Consider the following 8,773-nt stretch of genomic DNA (forward strand, 5'->3'; position numbering starts at 1 on the left):
ATGCAATCTGTAGGGTTTAGGTATGGACAATTGTTCATGTGGAGCTGCAGTGATAGCTTTCATTGCTATAGACATTGGTTCAGTGAGGGTGCCTGTGTTTCGAATTATTTCCATTGCTGTTCCAAGATCATCATTCATTTGCATGCTTACAGTAGTTAAAAATGTAGTCCTACGTTTAATCAAGTTTTTAATAAAATATTTTCGGGTTTCAGGTCGCGTCAGGTGGCTAACTGCCCACAAGCTTTCGGTAGAGATCTCCTCTGCCATTATCCTGTGAATGCTACTGCCGTGCTTACATAGGCAGGCCGCGGCCAGTGACTTCATTGGTGCCCAGTCCCACACGATATGGGGCAGTGCAGAACTAATGAAGATTGTGAAAGACGAGCATGATGAGACGTTTTGCGAGGCGTCTGTCAGCATCGCAACAAGGTCGAGCACATCTGTCCGATGTCCCGCGTTCCGACCGGCCGCATGGAGCTGTGAGTCCTGCAATGTTGGAACGTGTGGACACTCTCATTCGTGGTCACTGACGGATCACAATCAGACACCTCGCTGCACAGTTGGACATCTCTTATGGTAATGTCTACACACTTGTCCAGCTGTTCGGGCACTCAGAGAGTGAGCCTATGGGTCCCTCGCAGTCTAAGAGAAGGCCATAAAGAGAACGAAGGACCATCTGCGTGAAATCTCCTGCGCGTTATTAGGCTGATCGCGACAGTTTTCTGTCGAACATCGTCACATGCAATACATGCACTGGCGTCACACCACCTCTCATCCGAACAAAAGTTCAAGGCCGTACTTTCAGCCGGTAAAGTTATGGTGACGCTCCTATGCGACTCTGAAGGGGCTATCCTGTTTGATGTCCTCCTTCATGGTGGAAGGATCTAATCGGAGTATATTCTGCTTCTTTCAGGGAATGGTAGGAACGAGTTCATCGTGTGCATCGCCTTCTCCATGACAACGCAAGGCGTCACGCAAGTCTGCGCATCCGAAACAAGTTTGCAAAACTTTCTTGGACTGTTATTCCTCATTTTCTCTACGATACTGACCTCGCACCATCGGGCTTCCTTTGTATGGGCCGATGAAGGATGCTATCCGCAGTACGTGGATGATGGGGAGGTCGTTAATTGCAGTAAGATGTTGGCCCCGACCTCGACTAGTTGAGTGGTACTATGTGGGCATACAGGTGCTCCCAGTGAGGTGACGTAAGGTCGTTGTGTTAACGGAGGTTATGTTGAAAATACACTTTTGTAGCTAAAACGGCTGAAAGTAAGAGGAAACTACAGCCGTAGTTTTTCCCGAGGGCATCCAGCTCTGCTGTATGGTTAAATGATGATGGCGTCCTCTTGGGTAAAATATTCCGGAGATAAAATAGTCCCCCATTCGGATCTCCGGGCGGGGACTACTCAAGAGGACGTCATTCAGGAGAAAGAAAACTGGCGTTCTACGGATCGGAGAGTGGAATGTCAGATCTCTTAATCGGGCAGGTAGGTTAGAAAATTTAAAAAGAGAAATGGATAGGTTAAAATTAGATATAGTGGGAATTAGTGAAGTTCGGTGGCAGGAAGAACAAGACTTCTGGTCAGGTGAATACAGGGTTATAAATACAAAATCAAATAGGAGTAATGCAAGAGTGGGTTTAATAATTAATAAAAAATAGGAGTGCGGGTAAGCTACTACAAACAGCAGAGTGAACGCATTATTGTGGCCAAGATAGACACGAAACCAATGCCTACTACAGTAGTAAAAGTTCATATACAAACTAGCTCTGCAGATGATGAAGAAATTGAAGAAATGTATGATGAGATAAAAGAAATTTTTCAGATACTGGAGGGAGACGAAAATTTAATAGTCATGGGTGACTGGAATTCGAGAGTAGGAAAAGGGACAGAAGGAAACATAGTAGGTGAATATCGATTGGGGGATAAGAAATGAAAGCGGAAGCTAGAATTTTGCACAGAGCGTAAGTTAATCATAGCTAACACTTGGTTCAAGAATCATAAAAGAAGGTTGTATACATGGAAGGATCCTGGAGATACTAGAAGGTATCAGATAGATTACACAATGGTAAGACAGAGATGTAGGAACCAGGTTTTAAATTGTAAGACATTTGCAAGAGCTGATGTGGACTCTGACCACAAGTTACTGGTTATGAAGTGTAGATTCAAACTGAAGAAGCTGCAAAAAGAAGATGGGACCTGGAAAACTGAAAGAACCAGAGGTTGTACAGAGGTTTAGGGAAAGCATAAGGGAACAACTGACAGGAATGGGGGAAAGAAATAGAGTAGAAGAAGAATGGGTAGCTCTGAGGGATGAAGTAGTGAAGGCAGCAAAAGATCAAGTAGGTAAAAAGACGAGGACTAGTAGAAATCCTTGGGTAACTGAAAATATATTGAAATTAATTGATGAAAGGAGAAAATATAAAAACGCAGTAAATGAAAAGACAAAAAGGAATACAAACGTCTCAAAAATGACATCGACAGGAAGTACAAAATGGCTAAGCAGGGATGGCTAGAGGACAAATGTAAGGAGGTAGAGGCTTATCTCCCGTAGCGGTAAGATGGATACTGCCTAGAGAAAAATTAAAGAGACCTTTGGAGAAAAGAGAGCCACTTGTATGAACATCAAGAGCTTAGATGGAAACCCAGTTTTAAGCAAAGAAGGGAAAGCTGAAAGGTGGAAGGAGTATATAGCGGGTCTATACAAGTGCGATGTACTTGAGAACAATATTATGGAAAGAGGATGTAGATGAAGATGAAATGGGAGATACGATACTGCGTGGAGAGTTTGACTGAGCACTGAAAGACCTGAGTCGAAACAAGGCCCCAGGAGTAGACAACATTCCATTAGAACTACTGACGGCCTTGGGAGAGCCAATCCTGACAAATCTCTACCATCTGGTGAGCGAGATGTATGAAACAGGCGAAATACCCTCAGACTTAAAGAAGAATATAATAATTCCAATCCTAAAGAAAGCAGGTGTTGACAGATGTGAAAATTACCGCACTATCAGTTTAATAAGTCACAGTTTCAAATTACTAACTCGAATTCTTTATAGAAGAATGGAAAAATTGGTAGGAGCCGACCTTTGTGAAGATCAGTTTGGATTCTGTAGAAATGTTGGAGCACGTGAGGCAATACTACGATTTGTCTTAGAAAATAGATTAAGGAGAGGCAAACATACGTTTCTAGCATTGGTAGACTTAGAGACAGCTTTTGACAATATTGACTAGAATACTCTCTTTCAATTTCTAAAGGTGGCAGGGGTAAAATACAGGGAGCGAAAGGCTATTTACAATTTGTACAGAAACCAGATGGCACTTATAAAAGTCGAGGGCATGAAAGGGAAACAGTGGTTGGGAAGGGAGTGAGACAGGTTTGTAGCCTCTCTCCGATGTTATTCAATCTGTATTTTGAGCAAGCAGCAAAGAAAACAAAAGAAAAATTCTGAGTAGGTATTAAAATCCATGGAGAAGAAATAAAAACTTTGAGGTTCGCCGATGATATTGTAATTCTGTCAGAGACAGCAAGGGACTTGGAAGAGCAGTTGAACGGAATGGACAGTGTCATGAAAGGAGGATATAAGATGAACATCAACAAAAGCAAAACGAGGATAATGGAATGTAGTCGAATTAAATTGGGTGATGCTGAGGGAATTAGATTAGGAAATGAGACACTTGAAGTAGTAAAGGAGTTTTGCTATTTGGGGAGCAAACCAACTGATGATGGTCGAAATAGAAAAGATATAAAATGTAGGCTGGCAATGGCAAGGAAAGCGTTTCTGAAGGAGAGAAATTTGTTAACATCGAGCATAGATTTAAGTGTCAGGAAGTCGTTTCTGAAAGTATTTGTTTGGAGTGTAGCCATGTATGGAAGTGAAACATGGACGATAAATAGTTTGGACAGGTAGAGAATAGAAGCTTTCGAAATATGGTGCTGTAGAAGAATGATGAAGATTAGATGGGTGGATCACATAACTAATGAGGAGGTATTGAACAGAATTGGGGAGAAGAGGACTTTGTGGCACAACTTGATGAGAAGAAGGGACCGGTTGGTAGGACATGTTCTGAGGCATCAAGGGACTACAAATTTAGCTTTGGAGGGCAGCGTGGAGGGTAAAAATCGTAGAGGGAGACCAAGAGATGAATAAACTAAGCAGATTCAGAAACATGTAGGTTGCAGTAGGTACTGGGAGATGAAGAAGCTTGCACAGGATAGAGTAGCATGGAGAGCTGCATCAAACCAGTCTCAGGACTGAAGACAACAACAACAACAACAACAACAGCTAAAACAATGAGGAATAAAATGGTGTATTGGAATCCTGACTAAATCCAACCTGATTTCAGAAAAAGAAGTGTTGCATTACCTAGAGTACACCCCTCGTACTGACTTATCGATATGTAAATTACCACAAGATACCACGAGTTAGGCTATTAATTCTCCCAAGCATCTAGTTATCAATTCCGAAAATCCTATGGCAATATTCAGCTTGCACACTCAGATCAGTCACTTTTGGGTACCTAAGAAATAATATGTACTTTAATCTCAATGTATCACTGACCAGCGAGAGCGGTGGTTTGGATAACATAGGAATTGAGCCACTACTGGTGGTAGAGGGACCCCACATACAAACTGTTCTGAAATAACACTCACATTGGGCCAGCTGTCAGCAAAGAAACCACATAGTTGCATCACCAGCATCAATACATTTCTTAACACTAATATTTCAATTTAACATTGTAGAGGATATTTCACTTTTCCCTTTCCACACTTTGAGACTTCTATTTTTAAATAGGAATGCATGCTGAAATGTTTTGCATTCCTCCTTGTAAGAAGATGTGTACAAAATAAAATATTGTGCTCTTTCACTTCTAGCACATCAGAGAATTCAGTTATTCATTACAGCTATGATAAATGAAACATTTGCAATGTAATGATTAAAAGTGTTACAATTATCAGGTCTAATTGTTACTGTAGAATCGAACAATAAAAGAATCTTTTCGAAGTTGAGTATATTACATTTCTCTGCAAAAATTAAAGACAAAAGTAACATTCACATGATTTGTCACTGGTAAGAAAAACAGTTCGATAAAACTTGAATCAAACGTAGAAAGAACTGCTGTAGTTGAGTACATAAGGTAACTAAAAGAATAATGCTATGAGAAGAATACAAATGTGTTGTGTACATAGTTCCGCGTAGTCAGCCTGTACACATGTTTCCCACTAGAGCGCGCCCCACTAAGCACAACAGCGCAGGCGCAGTGCTCGTCCGTCTCTGAACTACGAGATGGCGCTGTCTTAGAGACGGACCAAATTCTGCTTCCGCCGATCCGCGTATTAATATGTAACGCAGCCGATAAGAGTGCTGCTAATGTAAAACCTTTTCTCCTCGCTGATCACACTGGCGCAGTGATACCTGAATGTGTGAGGTATTATAACGAGTATACAGACCTCCGATTAGTCAGTCTGTGTTAGTCTGCAATAGTCTATGATCAAGTTACAGTCTGCGCCTAATAACATTAACATATTCCTGTACACAGCCAGAAAGATAAATGAATAGACACTTTGTCAAGTATCAGAGATATGTGAGAAAAAGATTAACATACCAAGACCAAAGGAACTTCAGATTGTCAATTGTAAACATCACCCAGAATCAAGTTACATAATGTCTATGACTTTTATTGTTTTAATAAATGTGTGTGAATATTAATCAAGTTCTGTTTAAAGTTGGTCACTGTCAATGTGCTACTCTAAGCCTGCAAGTGGAATTTCTATTGCCTGACCTAACGGCAGAAGATAAACACGCCACCATAAGACCACGAGACATATTGCTGACACTCGTCTACTTCGTTAGAGCGACAAGTCAAATAATCTGATGGTGTGTGTACCGAACATCTTACAGTACGCACACCACAAAATGACAATTTAATTCAAAGACAATAATTGCACTAAAGTTACAGCATATTTTGATTTCTCTAGACGGAGCTCCAGCAGTTTACTGCCTATTAAAACGAAACAGTCCAGTGAGTATGTAGCTGCCATATTTAAAAATATCAGAATAACCTGTATTACCTATCAAAAAACACCAAAAAAGTTGATGTTGCGTTCTCTCCCTAACATATTATGTGTTCACATACAGCATAAAGAAGGTAATGAGTGTAACTAACAGTATGTCCCAAACTGTATAATTTATCAAAAAATACATAAGCAACTAAATTTATGTCTCATCAGTAAATTTCATCTCTCTGTTTTATTCACCAATAAAAGAATGTTTACATCAAATGCTATACTGCCTCTTTGATAAATTTAATGTCTTTCTGTTTCACTAAGTCAGATGATTATGTCAAATACTATATTGCCTCATGATCAAATTTCACCTCTCTCTGTAAAAGTTATAAGTTATGAAATTTGAGCAGCATACTTACAGTTCCATGTCCGAGATCTAGTCCTTGACAGATTAATTAGAAAGTGCTTTACTCTTTCATTTCTTTGTTTGCATCCTGGGTAGTGTTCTACTTCAGTTATTTAAGCTTACAAGTTGGTTACAGAGTCTGCAACAAGAACAAGATCTCATCAGAACGAGACATCACAAATAAAATATGTCTTTGTATAACATATTACACAGAAAAAACCAAACAAACATAAATTCTTCAGATATAAATTTTATTGTAAGAATTAAGAAATTCTGAACGAAACGAAGTCTCATTAAATCAACGTAACAAACAAAAAAATATTTTAGATGTAAATTTTGTTATAAAAACATTACGTTCTGAACGCCATTAAGTCTCCAATATGGCCCTCCCAATGCTGTGTAGCTGTATGTATCATTTGTCCAGTAACATCATCATCATCATCAACATCACTACACTCTTCCTCAGTGAGTACTGTACCTGTTAAAGGAAGAACACAATCATAATATATTTACTATGTAATGATAATGAACTGTGATCTCATAAATTTCAATAAAGATTAACTTTAGCTGATTACTTGTAGTATCCTTTTCTCACAACAACACATATGATTTGATATTAGCATTACGAATATGCTATTATTGTCCTTTTTTCCTACTCCACCTCCTTTCTCAGAGCAATAAGAGTTAAAGAAAAGAATAAGTCATGTGGTAGTGCATTTACAAACATGATCTTAAGTTGAATATACTCGTAGCTATAACAAAACCTGAACTCTTACAAATTTCAATAAAAAAGAATTTACAATCAACGCTGATATTTCTCTCATTTCTCAAATTGCAGGAGCATGAACGATTCATTGTAACGGATATAGACTAGCAGTAAAAAGGAAGTACAGAAGATGGGGACTGACCATCTGACAGAATCCCACACGATCCAGCCCCCACAGCAACGAATCCTCCTTGCACAATCTGAAATGAACACAAAACAGCGAAATCAGCTTGCAGATACTGAAGAGTACATGGTTATAGTGAAGAGACTGGAGAAGTTGTTTGTCTTAAGGCCTTGACTACTAATGTATTAAATAGCGTACATCTCTTTAAAGGCTTTGTTAGCTCAAATTCGCAGCTGGATGATTCGTTTTCATGCCAGCACCTGGTGACACATGGTAAGAAACACCTTGTGAGATTCCAATTCTACAGAGAAACCAGCAGTCTAAAGTTGAAACTGCGCTCTGGGATGACCTCTCATTTTTATTGTGGATTTGTGTTAAGGATGTATAAATACCACACAGCTGAAGTTCATGCTCTTGCAAGCAACAGTTAGAGAGTTACTATCGTTATACTGGAAACCAAAATGATTAAAGTTGCAAATGTTACAGCAACTCCTTGCTTTGTACAGTCACTGTACTTTCAGATAGCCACTTTCTATTACTTTTGAAAGTCATTCAAACATTACAACAAATCCATGCTAGGATATTAACATTATCGACTTCTGCTGACAATGGTAATTATGCAATCACATAGTGGAGACTGCACAACGCTTCACCTCATACATATCCATTTTACAGCAAAACTGTAATAAATTCCTCCCCATACATCGTCATGTTACAGCAAAATTATAACAAATTGCTCCCCTAGGTTGCTATATTACAGCAAAATTTTAACATATTGCTCCCCTCCATTCATCATCATTGCTACATATGTCACCGTGGTACAGATAAGCATTGACTGTCATCACGGTGATTACCATTACCGCCTGCATGTTATGGGGGTGAAGGGTCATATTGGTCAGATTATAGAGTGTCTGTCAAACACTTTTTATCAGCAACTAAAAATTTTTTTTAAAAAGTCCTTTATAAGCAAATAGGCGGTATAAAGACAAGGCTCACCTTGATAGTGTCATTAGTATGTCAGCAGAAGCACTGATACAGACGACTAACTCTGATCTATACTGTGGCTTTGCTTGCAACAAACACTCATCTCACTCTACATAAAAAAAACTGTTGTCCTATGACGCTTATGTGTTGAGTCCTCAATTACTCCGTAATTTTCTTCTTCTTCGGTTCCATTTGTTTACTTGTTGACGCCATACCAAGTTAACGTCCTGAACACAAACAGACATTTTTTCACCATAAGTCGGAAATTGACAAAGAGGCCACATGGTAACCTGAGTTTTGTCATATATGAGGGTTGGAACTTAAATAGTGGAAACTACACTCCTGGAAATGGAAAAAAGAACACATTGACACCGGTGTGTCAGACCCACCATACTTGCTCCGGACACTGCGAGAGGGCTGTACAAGCAATGATCACACGCACGGCACAGCGGACACACCAGGAACCGCGGTGTTGGACGTCGAATGG

This window comes from Schistocerca gregaria, chromosome 8 (assembly GCF_023897955.1).
Source record: "Schistocerca gregaria isolate iqSchGreg1 chromosome 8, iqSchGreg1.2, whole genome shotgun sequence".
Lineage (NCBI taxonomy): Eukaryota > Metazoa > Arthropoda > Insecta > Orthoptera > Acrididae > Schistocerca > Schistocerca gregaria.